This window comes from Acanthochromis polyacanthus, chromosome 21 (genome assembly GCF_021347895.1).
Source record: "Acanthochromis polyacanthus isolate Apoly-LR-REF ecotype Palm Island chromosome 21, KAUST_Apoly_ChrSc, whole genome shotgun sequence".
Lineage (NCBI taxonomy): Eukaryota > Metazoa > Chordata > Actinopteri > Pomacentridae > Acanthochromis > Acanthochromis polyacanthus.
Window position 1 is genome coordinate 9,882,750 of NC_067133.1, and position 24,814 is coordinate 9,907,563.

The window sequence follows — 24,814 nt, forward strand, 5'->3', positions numbered from 1 at the left end:
CACTCACATCCCACATAATTCATGATAAGTTGGGTTGTAGTTTCATAATTGCTTTTTCTTGCACAGCCATACTAAGCGAGTCAGCTGGTAGGGTGATTTATAGCCTGTAAATATAATAATAAAGTTACATGCTGCAGTTTGAATCCCTATATTTTACCATCATGTTCTGTTTTTTTGCACCAGATGTGTTGTTTAAAAACTGTCTGATCATGTTTGTGATTTATGCTGCTTCTGTTCTGGCAGCGTTCCCAGATCTGACAGAAAAAAAACGGAAACAACAATGAAAATATGAATTAGATTGTAGATTGAAGCCTGGATGAAGACTCCGGTGCTGACAGGTCGGTGTGTTCACATGTGTGTGTCTGTAATCGTCAAGAGGGAAGTAAATGTGCGACTCACTTTAATGTATCTGTCCCAGCATGCATGTCTTTGCTCACGTCATTCTTCACACTCCTCCCCCTGCTACCACTAGTGCACTGCCATGTCAGCTACAGGCAGTGACAAATCAACACAGTACAGTCGAAACGAGACACCAAGCAACACAATCGGAACACAAAAAGCACTGCCAGGACACAAACTGCAACAGAAAACAACAAAGACGAGACAGTAAATGAGACAAATGAAACACACCAGACACAAAACATCCTAATTTAGGTATAAAATGGTACAAAGTAGGCAAAACAACCCAAAAACAAGAAATGGAACACAAAACAGCACAAAATGACACAAGTGAGACACAAAACAAGAGCAAGACACACGATGCAAATTGGGCAAAAAATATCAAAAATGAGACACAACTTGCAATCAAAACAGCAAAAACATGACACAAAGCAACAAGAAAGAACATCCAAAAGTTTGAGAACAAACAGCAACATTAAAAAACAAAACAACATAACTAATCAAAGGTTGTTGCTAGAGGTACGGACCCGTACCCGTAGCCTGTGGACTACGGATACGGCACTTGCCATTTGCCAATCAGATACGCGAGATCTGGTCACGTGACTCCCGGTAGACGCTAGCTGTACGGACCCGTAGCATCGGTACTACAGGTACGGACCCTAAACCTGACCCTAACACTAACCCTAACCTTAACCTTTGCTTACCTTTCAACAGTTTTCAGTGGTTAGCAGCTTCTTGACTCGCGAGACTCGCGTACGGGTCCGTGTCTGTCTGGCAAATGGAAAGTGCCGTACCCGTAGGGCTACGGGTACGGGTCCGTATCTGTAGACACTACCCTAATCAAAACCACACAACTGAGACAGAAGCGATGCAAACTAGCATAAAATGATTCAAACTAGACACAAAATGAGACACCAAATGACAAAAAACAACACAAAAAGCAGTGTAAACAAGACACAAAATAGCACAAATGAAACACAAATCACAACAACACAACAAAAATCTGACAGAAAACAACAACAACACCTAAAATACCATAAATGGGACAAAAAACTATAGAAACGGGACACCAGATGACACAAATTAAACACAAAACAGCAAAAACTAGGCACAAAAGTGATCCAAACTAGAGACAAAAAACATGACACAAAACAACACGAAGTGGGACACAAAACAACACAGCACACAAACAAGACATAAACAACAAAGACCAGACTCAAAACAGCACAAGACAAAAAAAACACACAGAAAACAACAAGACACAAAGTTCTATAAATGGAACAAGAAAACAACACAAAAGAACACAAAAAAAGACGGAAAATGACAAAAATCTGGGACAGCGAACGACAAAACGCAAGACACAAAACAGCACAAATGGGACACAAATTGGAACACAAAACAATAAAAATCAAGCAAGAAATTACACAAACGAGGCACAAAACAATAACAAAAAAACACACAAAATCGCACACGTAAGACACAAAACATCGCAAACTAGGCATAAAACGGTACAAAGTAGGCAAAACAACCCAAAAAAGCAACACCAAGCAACAAAAAGGAGACACAAAACAAGATAAAACGACCTAACTGAGACACAAAACAGAAACAAGACACAAAATGACACAAATGAGATATAAACGATGCAAACTCGACAAAAAAACCCCATTAAAAACAAGAGACAAATTGCAACACAAAACAGCAAAAAACATGACACAAAACAACAAGCCACAAGCTGCGTGTCGCAAACAGGACACGAGATGACACAAGTCAAACACAAAATGACGCAAAACGACAAAAACGAGACACCAAACAACACAAATTGAGGCACAACAGGAAACAAACAAGACATGAATCCCACATCATGAGCAGCTACGTGTCAGTGAGCGTATCTGCACATGTAGGTGGGCAAACATGAGCGACACACATTTCTCATTTCTGACTGCAGTGCTGTTTGCGTGTCTGAGCGCTGGGTTCTCTGCAGGCCGGTTCTAATGAGATCCCCGGGGCTGAACGCAGGCTGCCTGTAAAACAACAGATGTGACTGGACTCGCTCAGCCTCCCCCAGTGGCTGACAGAGCTGTCACTCAGCGGGGAGGGGGAGGGAGGAGGACTGACGGGGGGAGGAAGAGGAGGGTGAGGTGGTCATTTGGTCCGACGCTCGACGCCGCCGCCGCTCGGCAATCCTCCAAACCAGATCCAAAATGTCAGCCGTGGAGATGCGATGCCGAAGATGAGAACCCGGTGCTTCCAAGCAGGCGGGGTAATCTGACATTTAAAGGACATTTGGAGACTTTCAGATAAGGCGGCATCTATAATCACATCAGAAATGACCACTTACTGAACGCACGGAAGCGTGTGACAAAACGGCGGGAAAACGGAGAAAAAAAATCTCACGGACAGATACGCAAATGGACGATTCTTACATTTCATTTGACATTTTTTTGCTCTGATTCTTTACAGGAAACCTAATTCGGGATGCAATCTTTCACCTGTCTTCCTCGTGCAGGTCCGGAGAGAGCGCCAGACGGGGGGAACTGGCAGTCAAATGGTAGCGCAGAGAGCCAGGAACATCACAATAGAGGGTTTGTGCGAAGGGAAAAGAGCAAATGGTGTGGTCCCGGGCAGCCAGCCACTGCCCCACTGCGGCTCAATAGACGTCTCATTGTGCTTCCTCCAACAGGAACCTGCTGCAGAAACCTGTTGCTGTGCCGCATGCAGGCCAGAACAGGAGTAAACGAAGGTGGAGGCAGATACAGCTGCTTCTCTGCTGTTTAAATAGATAGAAAAAACAGAATCCGAATCGACAATTTGCACTTCGTTTCACAAGGATGTGTGGAAACTTCCAGATTTGCACATTTCATTGTTGCGACAGAATGCAATTTTGAAATAAAAGCGATCCATTGCAGGCTTTGTTGGGACTTCTTTGCTATGAGGTTGCAGATTATCCAAAGTAACAACACATTGTCTTCGCAAATACTTGACTTAAGCCAAAGCCAATAGACAATAAAACAACAACAAAAAAAAACCACAAACAAGACACAGAATGACAAAAATCAAGACAAAACAAGGACAGAACAAGCACAAACAAGGTTCAAGACAACAAAAACCAGACATTAAATGACAAAAACGACACAAAGGACAATGAAACAACAAAACAAGACTTGAAAAAGACAAGGCATGACACAAAATGCAAAAAACCCACAAAACAGCACAAACAACACACAAATTGCAAAAAAAAAACCTGACAAAAACCACACACTGTGAGACACCAAAGCACAAAAACAACACAAAGGACAATGAAACAGCAAAAATGAGATACAAAATTACCCAAACGAGACACAAATCGCAATGCAAAGCAACAAAAATGAGACATGAAATGGCAGAAATTAGGCACAAAACAAGAAAAATTAGATGTAAAATTACTCAGGCAAAACCTAATTGCCACACAAACAACAAAAACTAGACGGCGTTTGTACAAAACTGTACAAACGAGACACAAATTGCAACACAAAACACCAAAAATGAGACATGAAATGACACAAATGAGATACGAAATAAGACAATGACATAAAAGATACACACAAATGCAAGAAACCGACACAAGGACACAAGTTGCAAAACAAAATGACAAAAACCACGTACAAAGACACAAAATCGCAACAGAAAAAATAAACGAGACATGAAACTGCACAAACCAGGCACAAAACAACAAAAACAAGACACAATATGACACCAATGACACACAAAACTGCAAAAAAGAGACTCAACACAGCACGAATGGGACACAAATTGCAACACAAAAGACAATAAAGCAACAAAAACTAGTCACAAAACAGCACAAACGAGACCCGAATCGTGCAACAACACGAGGCAAAAGCCGTAATTGTGCTATTTATGCAGAGTAACTAAACATTTTGTTATCAAATGCTCACAGATATCGGATGCTTTGCTGTAAAATTTGTCCTGACATCCATGTTTGCATCCACACTGGAGTAAAATGAAGCCTATAGGAGGAGTCAGCTGCTGCCAAAATGGCGCCACACTGAGCTCCAGAAGCGGATCCTCCTTCGTTGGACTGATTGAAAGCAGAACGTCTGATTAAATACGACTCGTGACCAGATATAGGTGTTCTTATGTGAACTCTTTAACCTGACTCTGACCCTGATGCCTTTTGTTCGGCGTATTAGCGGCGGTCATCCGCCCTCAGTGCAACAATTCCGCTGTGACAGTGGAGCTGAAATATGTTTGTACACTGGCAGGAAGTTAATGCGAGCGCTGCAGCAGCTCCTCGCTTTCTTTATGAGACAACATGTCATTAGCCAGATAATCAAGCTTGTTCCCATTATCGCTGCTCGTTTTAATGAGCTGTGTACAACCACGGCGCAGCCTCCAGAGATGAGCCATCACACAGCGAGGCCTCTCTGCTAATGTGCCTCAATGCAGCACTTTTGGAGGGTAAATATGCTTTCTTGGAGCTACTCTCAGTCAATGCATGGACTCTTTTTTTGGCACAGATGTGTCATTAAAGGTAACCTCAGACCTGCATAGCACACAGCGGCTGGATAGTTTCCAGGAGAAATATGTGTCTCCACCATCAGAGCAGGTTATGATGCATGACCTGCTTGACTCAGCTGATAAATGATTTATCAAAAGCATACATAACCAGGCTAGGTGAGGGTCTGCAGACACGGCAGGCGAGAGGAATGAGAGCAAGAGCCGAATCCGAGAGCAGCGAGCTCCAGATGGTGTCGGTGACAGGTGTGATCATCGCCGGGAATTACGCCGCACTTGTGATACTCCGACTGCACAATGTGTGATATTTCAACTCTAATTTCGGCGACGCATCACACGGCGAGAGCAGAGCCTTGAACATGAATGGCTTTTTGAAAAATCCACAGCAGACAGACGGCTTTAGCGCTGCAGGTAGCTGGAAAAAAAAACGATGATTTAAAGGATGAAAAGAGGCTCTGAAACATCAAACCAGCCGAGTAAAATTAAAAAGTAAGAGTTTTGCAATTTGGATCTAGTGAAATTTATCTGGAATTACACAGTTAGCTCTCTAAAAATCAAAACAGTATTCACTTGTGGTAGACAGACATGACAATCCTGGTCAGAAACAGAACCTGTCTCATTATTACAGCCAGTTAGAAGTTATTTCTTTAGATGGTTGAAGAAAAATACCATTAAAAGACTGCAATTGTTCAATGAAAATACACTTTTTTTTTTTTTTTTACCTGGGTGGCGTCTCTGTATGGTGTTTTTTACATGCTATGAGACATATTATGAGTGAAAAAAGCAGCCAACGCCATGGTTGAATATTACTTTTAAAATATTTTAAGCCTTATAAAGATTATATTCATGAAAAACAATCTAAATAAATAATTTTGATACATTTACAAGTTTAATCCAGGCCCAGAGGAGAAAAAAAGTAATTTTATAACATCAATTGATTGCAACCTCCTAAATATTACATTTATTTAGTCTTAAGTTGACACACTGAACGTAATGCTGTCCAGATTCAGTTTTCATTTTCATTAGATTTCTTTTTTAAACTGGCAGCAGTCCAAAGGTTAGCACTGAGTTTATGAGTGAAATGATCACAGAAAGTGTATTTAAGTTGTTTATTGACAACATCTGCAGCATCGGATAATGTTCAACATCAAACAAATGCAGATTTAAGCAAACTAATTTCAATTTCAGCCTTGTACTCTAAATGATTGTTTATGTGCACTGGCAAAATATCCGATCTTTAAAAAATGTTCATATAATTTAGAAGTTTCAGTCCTTTGCTTAGACAACAATCCTTTATATAGATGGTTGAAAACCCACTCGGAAACAGAAAAACATGCAAAACTTCACACATAACGGCCCCGGTTGAGATTCGAACCCTTCTAGCTGTGAGGCAACAACACTAACCATCCTTACACGTACCAACATACACCCTTATTTAATGGTTCCATGAGGATGTCGTTTGTCACATCAGTCAAAAATCTCCCATTGGTGCTCAGCTGGTTTGAGCCATTGGATCCTTTGACTCGAGGCAATCTAAATTCAATTTAAATTGAATTTGTAATGAGTGACATGTTGGGAAAGGTCTGAAACAATGATCGAGTCCATGTTAGGAGGTAGGAGGGGATGATGAAGGTGTAAACTGAGGGTTGGACTTCAGTTTATTTCATTATTTACTTTCAGTTTCAGCATTGCTTCCTGGTTCCATTTAAACACCTCAACTACACAGTTAGATTAAGGGAAATATCACATTTTGTTTGAGACTTTTGCATGCTAGAATCTTCGTTGAGGTTCTGCATCAACATTACTTTGTTAGGGATTGCGAAAATATCATGGTTTCCATAAAAAAACTATTTTACTACAAGTTTGAAACTTCTGCACTCTTTGTTGAATACGAAGGGGTAGGGCCTTGAAATCCTGACCTCAAGGTGAAAAAAAATTAATTTATGAAGCCAGTTTCATTAAATGTCCTCAACTTGAATTTAGTTTTTCATTTCGCTAATGCATAAGTTTGAGTTTAATTTCCGTATGTTATTAAGTTGATGCAATTACTACCATTATTATGCCAACTCAATCCATCAAAATAATGTCAAAAGTTGCTCTAAATCAGTAAATTGGAATTATTGTCCTGCAGCCGTGCATTTGATTAAGTGGCGAGAATAGGTGCCTTCAATGACTTTTTAGAGTTTGCTCCATTTTCTAGGTTCACGTCCCATCTGATGTGATTTACTAATAGAAAAGGAGTGAAATAATTAGAAACGTATTTGTGATATGATACAAACAGAATTCAGTTTATTTGTACAGGAGTGTAATTTGTGGCGACTGGGTTTGCTGTAAGGTTTAAGGATTCAGGTTGTTTCTTTAAAGTGTCATCCATCTCTATATGTTCCAGAGCGTCACTTACACCAGTCAGGAACAACATTATGACCACTGACAGGTGAAGTGAATAACACTGATTATCTCTTCATCATTGGATATATTAGGCACCGAGTGAAGATTTTGTCCTCAAAGTTGATGTGTTAGAAGCAGGAAAAATGGGCAAGCGCAAGGATTTGAGCCAGTTTGACAAGACGACTAGTTCAGAGGATCTCCAACACTGCAGCTTGTATGTGGTGTTCCTGGTCTACAGTCATCAGTATCTCAGAAGTGGTTTAAGGAAGGAGCAGTGGTAAAGTGGTGACAGGGTCATGGGTGGCCAAGGCTCATGGGCTCACGTCTGTCATGGGCTGGCCTGTTTGGTCCGATCCAACCGATCTGATGAGCTACTTTTGCTCATATTTCTGAAGAAGTTAATGCTGGTTCTGACAGAAAGGTGTCAGAATACACAGAGCATCAGAGTTTGTTGGGGTTGCATAGCTGCAGACCAGTCAAAGTGACCATGCTGACCACTATGCACTGCCGAAAGACCAGCAATGGGCATGTGAGCATCAGAACAATGGAAGAAGGTGGCCTGGTCTGATGAATCACATTTTCTTTTACATCAAGCACATGGCCTGGTGCGTCACTTACCTGGTTAACACATGACATCAGGAGGCACTATGGAAAGAAGGCAAGCTGGCAGAGACAGTGTGATTCTTTGGCTAATGCTCTGCTGGGTCCTGTCATCCATGTGGATGTTACTTTGACACGTACCACCTACCTAAGCATTGTTGCAGACCATGTACACCCTTTCACATAAACGGTATTCCCTGATGGCTGTGGCCTCTTTCAGCAGGATAATGCGCCGTGCCACAAAGCAAAAATGGCTCAAGAATGGTTTGAGGAGCACAACAACAAGTTTGAGACATTGATTGGCCTCCAGATTCCCCAATCTCAGTCCAATCCACCATGTGTGGGATGTGCTGGACAAACAAGTCCGATCCATGGAGGCCCCACCTCACAACTTGCAGGACGTAAAGGATCTGCTGCTCACATCTTTGTGCCAGATACCACAGCACACCTTCAGGGGTCTAGCGGAGTCCATGCCTGGACGGGTCAGGGACCAACACAGTATTAGGCAGGCTGTCATAATGTTATGTCTGATCGGTTTATACTGTCTCATTCAGCACTTTCAAGTGTGAAAAAATACAAGAATTCGGGGGAAAAAACATTAAATTTGTGTGTGGTATGTTGTCTTGCTGTGCTTTGTGTGAGATATCAAACAGTCACCGTTAGTCTTTTAAAAAAAACCTGCAAAATGACTGTTTAGATTACCTTCTGCTGGTGGCTGTGGAGCTCCTCCAGCTCTGTGGATTTGAGGGGACTTTCTCTGAGCCCAGTACTTTATCACTATTAACTTCCCTCCCAAGCGCCATCATTTTCTCAACACTCCTCCCTCTCTCTCTCCAGTACCAGAGGATTTTGTCTTCCTCGCTGTTTAAAACTCCCACATTTGTGCACGCTGAAAGCAACGTGTCCGTTACCATGATCTCCATTTTTACAGGCCGTCGCTCCAACTCCGCTTCAACACCACTTCACTGGAATGAGACGACGTGGGGTGAAAAAAGATGAGAGTGGTGAAGAGAAGCGGGAAGGGAAAAAAAGGCTGCAAGTGTTGTCCGTTGCTCTGAATACAAATTGCAGCTGTCAAAAAGCTGAAACCGACTGATATTAACATTTGGCTCAGACAAATATGCTCCTTTGGCATAAAATGTAGCTGCTGTTTTCACTGAATCTTCGTCTCAAAACGCCCGCTATAATTGGCATTAATTCGGTGTTAGAAAGCTGTGAAAATGTAATTTCCAGTTCAAGAGCTCCAATCGGAGCTTAGCTGGAGTGGAGAGCATTACGGTGTCTGCTGAATTGGTTTTGCCCGGCTGAGATTTGCCCCGGCTCCTCTGCTGAGAGGGACGGGTTAATAGATCGACGGCAGCGGAGGAGGCTGACAGCGATACAGGCTGCCGGGGAGAGAAAAGAGCAGGAGTGTGGTTATTTAGAGGTGGAGGTGTGAGGAGTGATTGGCTTGATTTCACCTGTTATCAATGGGGAGCTGCTGCGGCTCCATCAGCTCCTTAATGCCTCTCCGGCCCGCATCCCACGGCCTATTTGCAGGAAGCCGCTGTGGTTTGACGCTCGGACATATTGGTCATCATCGCCTCTTGATGGGGGGAAAAGGCAATTTCTTATTGCTTTCTCGGTCCTGCAAATACAGCGTGGAGATTTGCTGTATTGTGTTTATTCATGCTGAAAATCTTTCATTAGGCCTTTTTGGCTTTGCTGCCGTTTTCCCGTCTTTTCGCCGCTTTTGTTGCCTTGTGTTCCTTCTATTGTCTGATTAAGTTAGCGTCTGTCAGCTGTCTTTGTGCTGCAGTTTTTCCTCTGATTTGTTCTGCTCAGAAACTAGAATATATTTCCACCCTGCTGGATGTGTCTATCTACCATGCAGTAATCTGCTGGGAAACTTTATCGTAGCAGACCAAGTACAACCCCAAATGGCTACTGCACTAACCGATGGCCTCCCCAAGCACAACTCCCTGCAAAAACTGCTCGAGGAACCATAATTTCCATAATTAAAAATGCTGTAGCTATGTGATTACATTAGCTGGCTTGTTGACTATAATTAAAAACACTGTACAGTCTCAGCCTTGTAATGTATTACTGCAGGTAAAGTTGCATTTTATATATTTTTTTGTTGGGTTTTCATCGCAAATATGTAAATTACACAGGTAAAAATGCACAATTAATTACACTACAGGGTCTGAGCCACAATATTTACACCTGTTAGGTTCATTTCATAACTCCAGTCACGATGTTTTGAACTTCGGTGCAATAAATGGGTACATATGCTGCATAAGGAATTCTGTCAAAAGCCTCAACATTAAATCCACAGACAGGTGAATGAATGACATGATCATCTCATCAATAATCATTGACGTATGCAACCCATCTAAATATCGTAGCAGACCAAGCACATATCCAAATGGAACAAAATGGCCTCCCCAAGCAGAAAACACTTTAAAAACTGCTCGAGGAACCTGACCAAGAGCTAAGGAAGTTTTCCCAGCCTCAAATTTCCCCAATCTGACTGAGCAGCCACGGGACGCTAAAACACACAGTCCAGTATCTCCGTAATTTGCATCCGCACTAAGCAATTGTGTTTCATAATTTATGTTCGTAATTTTACATTCAATACTGGAGCTACACTAAAGATATGTGACCACAGTGCAGGAGAGAGTTTGTGTCGTTTCGGTAAATTTGAGCACCAACTCTCAACTCAAAACTGTTTTCTGTGCAGCAGGAGACAATTATAATGTCATAAATCACGAAAAAGGTAAAAAGGAAAGGTGAATTTGAAAAAACCCAGAATTAACATGTACAACTTTTTTTTTTCGAGACATCTGTTACCAGTACTGAAAAATATGTGGCTAATAATACAGTGTCCCAAAAAAATTTGGCATCATTTCGCAGGCCAACAATTATGGGAAATCTTGTTGAAATAACACCAAATTTTCACAGAATGTATAGAAACAGATCAAGATTTTATATTTAATGTTATTTTTGTTCTGTTTTCAGGTCGAGCCATGCCGTTCACTCACAAAGAGAACTCATTTTGTGTCTTGGAATATGCTGATGTTCTTGATGGTCTACCAGATCCTTTAGCCCTGCATAAGCAGCTTTCCTCTTTACATTTTTGGTGCCAAGTCCAAATTTGTTTGCCAGTTGGTGAAGTTTTTCCAAATTTTGCATTGAAAACACGCTGCACAGTCTTGGGTGACTGTGTGCGAGCTTCAAACAGGATTATTTAAAGTGCTACTGCATTTTTTCTGTTTTTACTATTTCTTCTCAATCTCTCAACTCAAAACTGTCTCCTGACACAGTTATAATGCTATAAATCATGAATAAAAGAGAAAAAAGGAAAGATGAATTTGAAAAAACCTGGAATCAACACACACGTTATTTTTCCCCAGGTGCCCACAGATGCTAAACATGCTGAACATTATTTAGGTTCTTGCAATTTTAAGCTCATTTTTGTGCATCTTTCCAGACAGAACCATACATCAAACATGATATCCCAAAATCTTATGCATTTTTTCTGATTTTGCAGCTTCTGGCTCTGAAAAATTGTGTAATTTTGCAGATTTTTAAAAAAAAAAAAAAAGTAAACATTCCTTCAAAATCCACTGCCTGATTTTCTACAATACAATTTCTACAGTTTCATTGAGCAGACACTTTTATGAAGAGCGACATTTATCTGAGATGTGTTTTATACACAATCAGGTGCGAACACTTTCTTTTGCATGATTGGACTTGCAGAAAACTAGGATTTTTGATGAAATATTACAATTTTAAGCCTATCTTTTGTGCATGTTTCTGAATAGAACCATGCATCAGACGTGATTATTCCAAAAGCTGTTGCATTTTTTCTGTTTTTACAGTTTCTGACTCTGATAAACGGTGTAATTTTGTAGATTTTTCTAAAAAAAAAGAGAGAGAGAAAGGATTCCTTTTAAATCCACTGCCTAGTTTTCAACAGTACAATTTCTCTTAGCAGGTGCTTTTGTCCTAGGTTGTTGCTAGAGGTACGGACCCGTACCCGTAGCCTGTGGACTACGGATACGGCACTTGCCATTTGCCAATCAGATACGCGAGATCTGGTCACGTGACTCCCGGTAGACGCTAGCTGTACGGACCCGTAGCATCGGTACGACAGGTACGGACCCTAAACCTGACCCTAACACTAACCCTAACCTTAACCTTTGCTTACCTTTCAACAGTTTGCAGTGGTTAGCAGCTTCTTGACTTGCGAGACTCGCGTACGGGTCCGTATCTGTCTGGCAAATGGAAAGTGCCGTATCCGTAGCCTGTGGGCTACGGATACGGACCCGTATCCGTAGACACTACCTTTGTCCTAAGCAATGTACATCTCACATTTGTTTTCTGCAGAATTAGGTGCACAAAGTTTCTTTTGCATGTTTAGACTTGTAGAAAACTGATTTTTGCTGAGATATTGCAATTTTAAACATATTTTTGCGCATCTTTCCTGACAGAACCATACATCAAGCCTGATTATTCCAAAAGCTGTTGTATTTTCTTTTTTTTTTTAACAGTTTCCTGCTATGATAAACGGTGTAATTTTGCAGATTTTATGTGTGTAATCCTGTAATCCTGCTCCTTTGGCAGCACCACAAGCCTGTGTGATAGCTGGACGTCTCTCTGGACTCCTTGCAGCTAACCGGGGCAACGCTGGCACGTCTGGGTGTTTATGAGACAGCGGGCATGTGTTTGCTCCCACCTGGCAGGGGGAGACGGATCGGGAGGAGGGGGTGTTGCAGGAGTGTGAATGAGAGGCCTGTTGTGGCGCTGTGGGGGAGCGGGTGGGCATATTGGAGAGCAGCAGGTGCTCAGCCAAATCTGGGAGGTGGCCTGAGCCCACCAAAAAATGGCCACCCATGGGGGGAGGGGGGGGGGGGGGGACCCTGTGATTGGCTGCCGATCAGAAGTGACAGGGGCCACAACCACGCCGCTTTGCCAAAGAACCGGTCCGAGTGCACCTGGCCTGCAGTCACATGACCGGAGATGCCTCAGACGGACCCTGTGTGTGGTTTTTTTGTGCGTCGCCGCTTTGAAGTCCTCGATTCTGGCTTGTTTGCGCTGCGACCTCATGGGGAGTGGGGGCTTCCTCTCAGGAGAGCCGGTGGGAGTGGTTTGTCAAGCTGCCAGTCGCCATGGATGTGACTGCTTTTCAGCGGATGTCTCTTTGTTTTTGAGCTAATTTGATTTTTTTCTCTCCAGGGGTGGCTGCTCAGCCTCTTTGCTATTAGAATTCCAACAAAACGCCCACCGACTAAACACTCAACACTCAGACAGCCAAGAGGGTCGGCCTCCTCTTCTGGTGGTGTTCGATTGTGGACAGACTCTGCCACCCATATAGCCACTCAGGTTTTTAAAGCACTGTTAAATAAAGCATTAGGAGATCGCTGCAAAGGTGGCGTTGTCAAAACACAAGAGCCGGTCTCATTTATCAAGAAAAGGCACAGCAGAAGCCAGTGCACATTTAATAATCTGCACTATTTAGAAAGCATCTTAAACTTTGCAGCTCCTGCAGGATGCTACATAGATTTTTGAGTAGGAGTCTAGGGCAAATGCTTAAAACCACAGTGACATTTTCACTTAATACACATGCATATACAGTACACTAGTAGAACTGAAGTAATACAGAAGTGCGATGTAATTTAAATGTCAAATTAATCAAAATTAAATTACCTTTCAATAATTGCAAAATTTCTAAGTTGAACAGTATAGGAAGTTTTTCCTATACTGAATAATCCAAAATAAATACTTTAGAGAGATTATATTGAAATGATCAGCCCCAATTGTCAGACTCAGTATGACAAAAGTGAAAAAGTGATCATCGACAGACATTAGAAATAAGAACAGCTCTGATTTTCACTCATCCTGACTGCATGAACTTGATTCTAAAATGAGCTGTGAACACCAGAACTTTCTCAGTGTTGGAACTATGGGCTGTGTCTATCTGTATGCCGGCATCACGGCTTCACATGGAAAAGAACTGCCAGAATTATTTTTAAAAATCTGATTATGACATTTCAAATGGATGAAAAAAGATAGAGGACAACTAACAATCTGTCGAAGTTGCAGCAGTAATCAGGAGGTATAGAACGAGCTATAATACACTAATGAGAGCTGCAGCTTATGAAATGACCCCACAGACAGTCCACTACTTTCACAGTTTAGCTCTGAAAAAACAACTGCTTCAGACTTGGCACAGGAAATATCTCTTGAAATTGAAGATTCTGTAGCAACACAGATGACATTCAAGAATATCAATTTAACTTGCAGTTTGGAACAAAACTGCAGAGGAAACTTTGCAAAAAATATGAAAAGAAGCCTTTTAATATTCTTATAGCATTCTTCGGTCAGATGAGACCAAAATAAATTTGTTCCGCTCAGATGGAGTCCAGCATGTTTGATGTGAACCCGACCAGAACGGCCCACAGTCAATGCATAGTCCTGACAGTGAAGAACGGAGGTGGAAGTGTGATGATATGGGACTGTATGAGTGCAAAAGGTGTTGTTTATAGATGCCCTATGAATGTCTGTGGAAAATACTGACTGACAGGATGACTCCCAGTCTGCAGAAGCTTGAAGAAGAGAAATATTCCGGCATGATATCAGCAAAGAAAAAGTAAACATCATGACCTGGTCAAGTATGTCGCCTGTCTTGAATCCAATAGAACATATTTGGGATTTTTTATGAAGAAATGCGGAACAACACAACCCTTTCAGCAAGAGCAACTAAAAAAGTAGTCTCTAAAGAATGGCAAAGATCTTTCCAGACACTTCATGCTCAGGAGTCCGTCTCTAAAAACACATGAAGTATTGACAAAATAAACAGTAGAATCTCAGTAATGAATGTCACATTGAGCTCCATTGTGGGGCTGTATTTTAATATAGTAAATCTAAACTGCTGGTTTTTAATTTGGCATCAGAACAAACGCCTACTGTTCGAAGTCGAAGAGAAGCAACCATTGTAAGGAGTGGACTCACACTGTTGCATTATAGGATTAAAGTATTTCTCAGATGCAGAGATAGTTAGTTTTTCTTCTTTTTACTATCAAGAACTGCGAAGATCTAGCCTAGCCGCGCTAGACAACCCACGGCAACAAATTTAATTCTCTGCCAGGGTGGGTCTAGTTACCCTCCATAAGGCTCAAGGCTGCATTCTCCTAAAACTGGCCGGACCAATCACCATGAAGTGTAGAGTCAGAAGGCGGGCGTAACGAAGTGACGACAGAGGTGTGACGATTCTGACAGAAACAACCAGTGCACAATAAACAGTTATCTTTCGACTCGGCTTTGGCCACAGCCCTTAAAGATTTGAAGCTAAAATTCAACTTGAAAGATAAACAAAGGACGGCACTGAAGTGTTTCATTGAGAAGAAAGACGTATTTGGACTTATGCCGACGGGATATGGCAAATCCTTAATATACCAGTTGGCTCCGCTGGTTGGGAAGCTAATGGGACTTAGCCACAATCCGCCGGCGCTCTAGGAACTACGTCAGCCTATTCGTTGCGCTGATTGGTTGTATACCTACCCAATTGCTGCAGAGTGATTTGAAAGACAACCTTTTAGCCCGCCTCCCTCCCTGTCGAGCGGTCCTAGACCCTTGCGTCTTCAGAACATGGGTCTAGCGCGGCTAGGCTAGCGAAGATCATCAGTACAGAGTGATTCGCCGCATGTCCATTCTGCTTCACAGTTTTTCAGCTCTGAGATACTTCTCCTTGACCCGAGTGACCCCTGACTCTCAGGTCCAGGACCCAGGACAACGGAATCACCAGGAGGAAACAGCAACCTCCCACCTCCAACTGCCGCTGATCTCCATCTGCAGCTCCCCGAGAAAAACTACAGCCATTATGTCATTATTTCTAGCCTCAGCAATAAAAGCCTGCAGAGGAAAATGAACAGAGATAAGAGCAGGGGAGAGAACAGAAGACTGAATTGCACAGTCCATTGTTGTGAAATTGTTCATTTTTCTGTGTCAGGACAAAAGGGAAATCAATAGGAGATATTGATGTTGAGCTGAGGGCTCACTTGTATCGCTGCTGCTTTGTCATGCTTCTCACTCTCTCTCTCTCTCTCTGAATTGTGATTTTGAAAGTGTTGTGTGTTTGCTCTTCTCGGGCAGATGGCAGAAAGACACTCCTGTGCTGGTGACACAGCGTTCAGCATCGAGTTCGTCACCAACCTCTGCAGATGATTAGAGTGGATGCTGTGAATGACACAGAGAGAACATGTGTGCATGTGCATTTACCTCTGAACACTGGGTGTGGAGGCAAAGGCTAATAAACACATTTAATTTGATATTCCAACACCAATTTAAAGCAAACAGACTGAATATGTATGTGTAAGCCCATGTTTTTTATATATTTGGAGGGTCAAAGGGGTAATTTTCATCATCAAAAATGTTGTAGGATCTTAGCTACAATATTACCTTAGCTAGCTTATTCTCTATAATTAAAAACACTGTTGAGTCTCAGCCATAATATGTATTAAAGTCAACTAAAGTAGCATTTTATATATTTTTGTGAGGTTTTAATCCCCCGATATGAAAATTACTCAGGTAAAATCATACCATAAATAACACTACAAGGTTTACACTACAGTATTTACACTTGTTTTGTACATTTGAAATGGCCAAATGTGGAGTAAAACAAATCCTGTCTTGATATTTAGCTCCTCTGCTTGGACCAGTCCACATCAAAAGCCTCAACATTAAATCCACAGACAGGTGGAAACTACTGGGAAACATTGGGTCCTACATTCATGTGGATGCCACTTATCGTAGTCGACCAAGTACAACCCCTTATGGCAACTGCACGAACCGAAGCAGAACACACTGTAAAAACAGCTCGAGGAACACGACGAAGAACTCAAGAAGTTTACCCGCCCTCCAGTCTCCCAAAATCCCAAAATGACTGAGCAACCAGAGGGCGCTGTGGAACAAATCCAATCCATGGACCCCCATTCAGAAACCCTCAGGACCCACTGCTATCATCCTGGTCCTGGACACCACATGACACCGTCAAAGCTTCCTTATCCACGAACCAATGGGGTAAAATGTTTTTACGGCACAAGAAGAACCTACGGAATATTGTGCCGATAGTTCTGATGTTGTAGCCAACCCTATAGCAGGAACACCAGCTCTTGGTTGCATATAAACAACCAACATCAGACTTTGCTCACATATAACCCAACAACAAACTGTAAAATTGTCCTCTTAGAGCTATTTATGTGTAATAACATCATATTAACACTGGACTTTTCTCTTTGTAACATTCTGGCTGCAATAACAGCATTGTGGGTACATTGTCCTTCATGTCAAACCTGGACATATGTAAATTTATCATGCCTTGTGCATTGTCTTTATGAGATCTTTTTGAGCCTAATTGTACTTTTTGTAATTCTAGTCCTGCTTCTTCCATGTCTGGTCTGTATTGTGCTTTAAAATGGAAAATTTAACTTTTATGTTTTATCTCATATTGCAATAAACAGCTGAGTATCTTCATGAATTGTGTCCGTACTCAACAATTCCCAGTCATACTTGATCTTCATTGACAATATTGTCTGACTTTCATGCAGGAGACACTGTGTCTCAAACTTAAATGTGCCAATACTATCTGTCTATCATCTATCCATCCATCCATCATGGCCACAGCTGTTTGTTGTCAATACTAAATAATATGGGAGCTCTACATCCTATAGGTATTCAGCTATTTACACTTTTACAACCCCTATAAATGTGTTTTTCACTCTGTTCACCAACTCTGACATATTTCACCATGCTGAATGTTTCTTCCAATAATTTGCTCCTCTCATTACCGGTTTTACGATTGTGTAAACACAGCCTGCAGTTCAGCCGAATTTTAGAGCCAGTCACGATTTCTCAGGAGAATTTCTTGCTTTTTGCAGAATTCGGTGCAAACAGTCCATTTTGCCATTGGACACTTGTAGAAAACAGTTCCTTTTGATTAAATATTGCGATTTGAAGCTTATTTTTGTGTATCTTTCCTAACAGAACCATACATCACACATGATTAATCCAAGGATTTTTTTTAATGTTTTCCACACTTCCTGGCTCTGATAAATGGTGTAATTTTGCAGACTTTTTAAAACAAGAAAACATTCCTTTTCAACCCGCTGGCTGGTTTGAAAGTTCAGGAGGTTAATGGAGGATGGATGAGCAGTCAACTTTTGATTTCCTTCTTGCATTTATCTCAGAAATCCCAAAAGGACAACATCCACCTCTGCAGCTTTTCATTTCTGTACCATTAGAATCTCTCCTCAGCCTCAAAGTTACCAGGCAGGTTTTGTTTTCCTTCTTTTACCTTCAGAAAATACGTAATTCTGTAAATAACACATGTATATTCTTGTGGCACAAAGGCCCTCGTTACTCGTTTCCAGGAAACGGACCTGAGTCAAGCGATCATTATGGTTGCCATCATCGTTGGAGCCCACGCAGCTGCAGCGCTCCAGCCAATCTTCATAATTTTCTTCTTCCACACGGATCGTTTTGTGCACAAGTGGCGAACACGCAGCACACAAACACACAAGCAATTAAGTCTGAAAAACACAAACAGACTAATTTCCTTGGCAATGGCACGGCGAGCCCATCTCTGGCCATTTAGAGTGGGCCTGTGTCATTGTCTCAACAACAGAAGTAATCAGTGTGAGGGAGATAAAGATGGAATTATAGCAGAATGGGACATGAAAAAAGAGAGAGAGCCTTTGTGAACGCGAGTGCCGGATGTATACATCTATAATCTGCTTAATTTTACAGTGCTGTTTAAACAGGCAATCCATTTTTAAACACTTGGAGCCTCCCCGTGCCGAGGTGAGAGAGCTCTTTGCGGTTTTCTTTGCTGTCTGGCTCAGCCGCTGAGATACCGAGCAGAGCTGAAATCCATTACTGTAATGTTGTAGCGAGGTTACGTCAATCAGGGACACATCTGTCCCCAACAACATTACACTGAAAACAATCGAAAGACAAGATGTTTCTGTGTTTGGAGGCTTTAAAGCAACCAGATGCATCGTCGTAGCCGGCTCTTAAAACTCATTCTCCTTCCTCACACACTGTTACACTTTACATCTCAGCCTGTGCAGCTCTGCAGGAACTGAAAGATTCATCAACATTAAGCGCGTTTGTTAAAATTAATCTGCTTTTTCAGCAAACAACCTGGATGCGTAGCTGCCAGTATTGATAAAAGATAATGTGACAAACAAACTGCACGCATTCGTTTCGTCCCCTGTGACTATTGAGCGTTCAGACGCCGGCAGCGGATTCAAGAAAAAAACACAAACAACTGAGAAAATGTCTTGTGGAAAATGGAAAACAGTAGTTTGAGAAATCAGCCGAATACCTGCACTGCTAACAGAACCGTCATGGCCGCCGGCTCCAGCCAAGTCAACAAACCCGAACTTGCACATGCTTTTGGCCTCAGGAGAATCTCCCCGGTGTGAGATGCGTTTACGCTCACGTGGCTGCTGCAGCGACCGGCTCCGGGCTTCTCTGTGGGTTTCCAGCTTTCCAGCAGAGTGCCAGAACCTGACCCTGGCTCCAGGCCTTCCTCCCAGGGCTCTGGGACTCAGTCATAAGCCGGGATGACATTCTGATGCTGGATGCTTCCTCAGAAGCATCTCTGCGGCTTTTTGCTGGTCTGAAAATTTCATTAGAAAAGCCACTAGTGTGCTGCAGCATGTTGTGGGACTGAGAACGTACAAAGATGGATCCTCCAACGGTGGTTTGACTTCTTTAATGATTTGTCACTGGGACGAGTTTAGAGAGTGCCTAAGCTCAGAACAGAACGCTTCTTTGTATGTATAATTTTAAAGCTACTAATAAAGAGTAGAGCTTACCCATCTAGCAGGAAATGTGGCCTACAAGTTCTAATAATAACAACATGATACATTTTAATCTGTCTTCAGAGCATTTAATTAATATTTATTATTTCCATGTCTATGTTCCTAAGAGGTTAAAGACTTTTAGCTGCAATATTTACGAGATGTTTGGAGAATGTTGTTAGTAACATGCATGATGTTCCCTGATAACGGAAGAATGTTCTCAAAGCAACATTAAAAAAAATGTTTTCCAGGCGTTATCGAGGAGATTTTTATAAGATGTTCCTGAAATGTGATACATAAATGGTGGAACGTTCTTCCTGCAGTGTTGGCAGCAGATTTTTGAGGAACACGTGTAGAATGTTCCTCTATTAAACATTCGCACAATGTTCCATGATTTAAAAACAATTATCGTTACCAAGTGCTCAGATGATCTTTATAAAATGTTGTCATCTGCGGCTTTGATAACATTTCATTACGATCCTGTAATGTGGTGTATAAAAGGGAGAACATTTTAGCCTTGTTGTTAAAGGAAAACACTATAGATTGTTCTATCTAACAAAGGAAAAATGTTCTCAAGGCCTCAGATAACAGAAGGTTCTTTGTGAGATGCTCCTGTAATGCGATTTATTCCTACAAGTACAACATTTAGCCCTGGGAACACATAACAGAACGTTCTAACAAAGGAAGGATCTTCAAGGTAACATTCTGAAAATGTTTTCCAGATGACAAAATAGTTTTTTTTTTATAAGAAAGGTTTCATTACGTTCCTGTAGCATGATGTATTAAAGGTGGAACATTTGACCTTGATGTTAAGGGAACACCTTACAGAATGTTCTAGCAAAGGAGAATGTTGTCAGTTACACATTCTGAAAATGTCAACATGTCAGATGACAGAACGTTCTTTGTAAGACTTTCCTGTACTGTGATATTACTAAAGATAGAACTGCAATGCTTTGAGGACATTTTTTTTGACGTTGTAAGGGAACACATTACCGAATGTATAAAATGTTCCACATGCATGACAACAAAGGTCTAACACTCAATTTTGAGCACTTTAAGGTCCAACAATGTCATCACCAGACGTTTTTAGAACTTCTTTTGTCGTCTTACCATTTGGAAAGCATTCTTGAAAGGAAATTTCTTGCAGAAAACATGAGTAGAAGTTTGACTGAATGTTTTCAGAATGTAATAAAGTTCTAGCTGGGATGCTGCTCTGTGGAAAGATTGCTGCAGTTTATAGTGCGTATTTGGGGGGGGATTTTAATCCTGTTGCTAGGGCTGCAGAAGAAAGTAAAAAGTTTGTGTTAGAAATAGTTTGTTTCTTTGCCGTGGCCGGAGCTGTTCTGGGTGATGGGTTTGTGAGCTGCAGAGTCACTCAGCGGGGGAGGCAGTGATTTATGTGTCGCGCAGGAGCGAAGCTACACATCTCGCTGACACAACTCAGCCATCAACGGGAGTTATGTCCACCCCGAAAACACAAAGCAAACCCTGAAGGTGGACCGAAAACAGGACATAAAGCCAGCTCTGGTTATTACCTCCCACTTTCTTTTTTTTGCCCCCCCCACCTCAACATCCACACACACACAAAAGCCTCCAGGCCGGCCCTCCTTCACTCTCTGTTTGTTCATCTGTTCCTCTTTGCCCAGCAAGAAATGTATGCATTGCCACGGAGCGTAAATAAACACGAGCCCACACATGCACACATACAAACACACCGAAATCACACTGCAAATACGCATATTTAAACACAGTCGCACAAGCAAATAAAGGAAAATCCTCCGATGCAAACCTACGGGCAGTTAGCTGGAAGGAAACACACTAATTAGTGTTTGTTTATTGGCAGATTGTTTCACAGCAACATCTTGTTTTTTAAAAAACATAATGAGGCCTGTGTGCATTATCTTATCAGAAGGAGACAGACTGATGGATTGTTGTACGCTATTGTTCCCTTTTTGTGTGGAAGTGCACGATAGCATGCATGGATTTGCGGTTCGGAGGCGTCCTCGGCTTTAAATCTGCAGAGCAACAGCTGAACTCTGCAGCAAGGAACAACGTTCTCAATGTAGCGTTCTGTAAACATTTTCAAGATGTTATTATGATCTTAGATGATGCAATATTTTTCAGTAAGAAACTTTCCGAAGGGTTCCTGTAACGTGATACTTTAAAGGTACAATATTTGATCTTAATGTTGATGGAACACATTAAAGAACATTCCTCTGTAAAAAATGTTCCACGATATCAAAGAAGAACATTCTCAAAGCAAAATTCAGTTTTTAAAAGAAACATTTTATAACGTTCCTTTAACATGATGTTTAAATGTAGAACACTTATCCTTGCTGTTAAAGGAACATTTTATAGAACATTCTACAAAGGAAGGGTGTTCTCAATGTAACAGTCTGTAAACACTGTCAAGATGTTATTAAGATCTGAGATGATGGAATATTTTTTGCATGAAACTTCCCATTGCATTCGTGTCACATGATATACTAATGGTAGAACATTTGACCTTAATGTTGAGGAGAGCATTCTTCTATAAAACATTCTCACCATGTTCCATGACATCAAAGGAGGAACGTTCTAAAAGCAACATTCGAAAAATGCTTTCCAGATGTTATCGAAGCCTCAGATGACAATGATTTTCTTATAAGAAACGTTTCATTACGGTCCTGTAACATGATGTACTAAAGGTAGAACATTTACTTTGTTAAAAGAACATATTACAGAATGTTTTAACAAAAAGAGAATGTTCTCAATGTAGTGCTCTGTAAAGGCTGTTGAGTTGTTATCAAGAGCTGAGATGACGCTATATGTTTTAGTAAGAAACTTTCCGTAATGTGCCTGTATTGTGATATATTAATGGCAGAACAACTGACCTTACTGTTGACGGAACACCTTATAGAACATTCCTCTATAAACATTACATTCCATGATATCAAAGGAAGAACGATCTCAAAAAAGAAAATGTTTTCCAGGTGACAGAATGGGTTTTTTGTTATAAGAAACATTTCATTGCATTCCTGTAACATAACATATTAAAGGTAGAAGATTTAGTCTTGTTGTTGAAGGAACACAAGATACATTTGTCACTTTATTAGGTACACCTTGCTAAGAAAAGGTTGGATTCCCTTTTCCCTTCAGAACTGCCTTAATTTTTCGTGACATACTTTCAATAAGGCGTTGGAAGAATTCCTCCGAGATTTTCGTCCATGTTGACATGATATCATCACACAGTTGCTGCACATTTGCTGGCTGCATATCCATGATGTGAATCTCCCGTTCCACCACATCCCAAAGGGGCTTCTACTGGATTGAGATCTGGTGACTGTGGAGGACTTTAGAGTACAGAGAACTCATTTTCATGTTCAAGAAACCAGTTTGAGATGATCTGAGCTTTGTGACATGGAGCATTATCCTGGTGGAAGTAGCATCAGAAGATGGTCCACTGTGGTCATAAAGGGATAGACATGGTCAGCAACAATACTCAGGTAGGCTGTGGTGTTTAAATGATGCTCAGTTGGTACTAAGGGGCCCAAAGTGTGCCAAGAAAATATCCCCTACACCATTACACTACCACTAGCAGCCTGAACCATTGATATGAGGCAGGATGGATCCATACTTTTATGATGTTTACGCCCAATTCTGACCATCTGAATGCTGAAGCTGATTTGAGACTCATCAGACTAGACAACGTTTTTTCAGTCTTCTGTTGTCCAATTTTGGTGAGCCTGTGTGAATTATGGCCTCAGTTTCCTGTTCTTAGCTGACACCCGAAGTGGTCTTCTGCTCCTGTAAGCCATCTTCTTCAAGGTTGGACGTGTTGTGCATTCAGAAATGATATTCTGTGTTCCTTGGTTGTAACGAGTGTTTATTTGAGCTTTCTATCGTCTCCCACCAGTCTGTCCATTCTCCTCTGACCTCTCACATAAACAAGGCATTTTTGTCCACACAGCTACTGCTCACTGGATATTTTCTCCTTTTCGGACCGTTCTCTGTAAACCCTAGAGATGGTTGTGCGTGAGAATCCCAGTAGATCAGCAGTTTGTGAAATACTCAGACCGGCCTGTCTGGCACCAACAACCATGCAACTTTCAAAGTGACTTAAATCCTCTTTCTTCCACAGTCTGATGCTCGGTTTGAACTTCAGCTAGTTGTCTTGACAACGTCTACATGTCTAAATGCATTGAGTTGCAGCCATGTGATTGACTGATTAGTTATTTGAACAGATGTCCCAAATAAAGCGGTGAGTGAAGAATGTTCTAACAAAGGAAGAATGCTGTCAGTGAAACATCCTGAAAACATCAAGACTTCAGGTGACAGAATGATGACAGAAAGAGACAATCTACTGGATTATTGTACACCAGTGTTCTCTTTTTACGTCTAAGTGCACGATAACATGCATGGATTGGTGGTTTGGAGGTGTCCTCAGCTTTTAATCTGCAGAGCAACAACTGAACTCTGCAGCGTTCAGCTCACATAACAATGTTCTGTTTCTCGCTCTGGCCTCCGAGGGCGAAAGCTGCCAACTTTGCCGTCCAAAAAGCTCAGCCAGCACTGGACCTCGGCCAGCAGACCCCCCCGCCTCTTCTTCCTCCTATGAACTACACGTGCTTGCAGAATAATACACAGCTGCGCTCGCAAAGCCAAAGCAAAGTTCGATATGATACACGGAAAACATGTCTGTATGTACTGTCGGCATATGCGTGCACACACATGGAAATCCAGCTCACTGACTAGAAAAGCCCATCTGAGAGCCCCAAAGTAAAGAAAGTTTGAGGAGTTTTGGTGCCGGTGACCTTTCATAATGCAGAGCCAGACGAGGCCGGATGAGGCGAAGGGGAAGGTGGGCAGACGGCTAAACACACTCCAGCCTCTGCGTCATGTCGGAGTGTGTGCTCAGGGCTACACAGGTCTGATTAGGAACGGCTCGGTGGCTTTTTCCGTACCAATAAACCACCGATGCCCACATTTCCTCCCTCTCTCTTGCCATCTTGGTCTTGTTTTTCCTCCCAACATGCTGTACTTTTTGTTTTGTTTTTTACCTCTGACTGACTCCTGGACAACAGCGA

General features: G+C 41.7%; 1 long non-coding RNA gene across 1 annotated transcript; it reads left to right on the forward strand.

The window, feature by feature from the left end:
• The first annotated feature begins 1,057 nt into the window (after positions 1–1,057).
• Positions 1,058–3,304, forward strand: LOC127531631 (uncharacterized). Its single transcript, XR_007938765.1, has 2 exons — positions 1,058–2,659; positions 2,860–3,304. It is a non-coding gene; the product is annotated as an uncharacterized LOC127531631 (long non-coding RNA).
• The last annotated feature ends 21,510 nt before the right edge of the window (positions 3,305–24,814 follow it).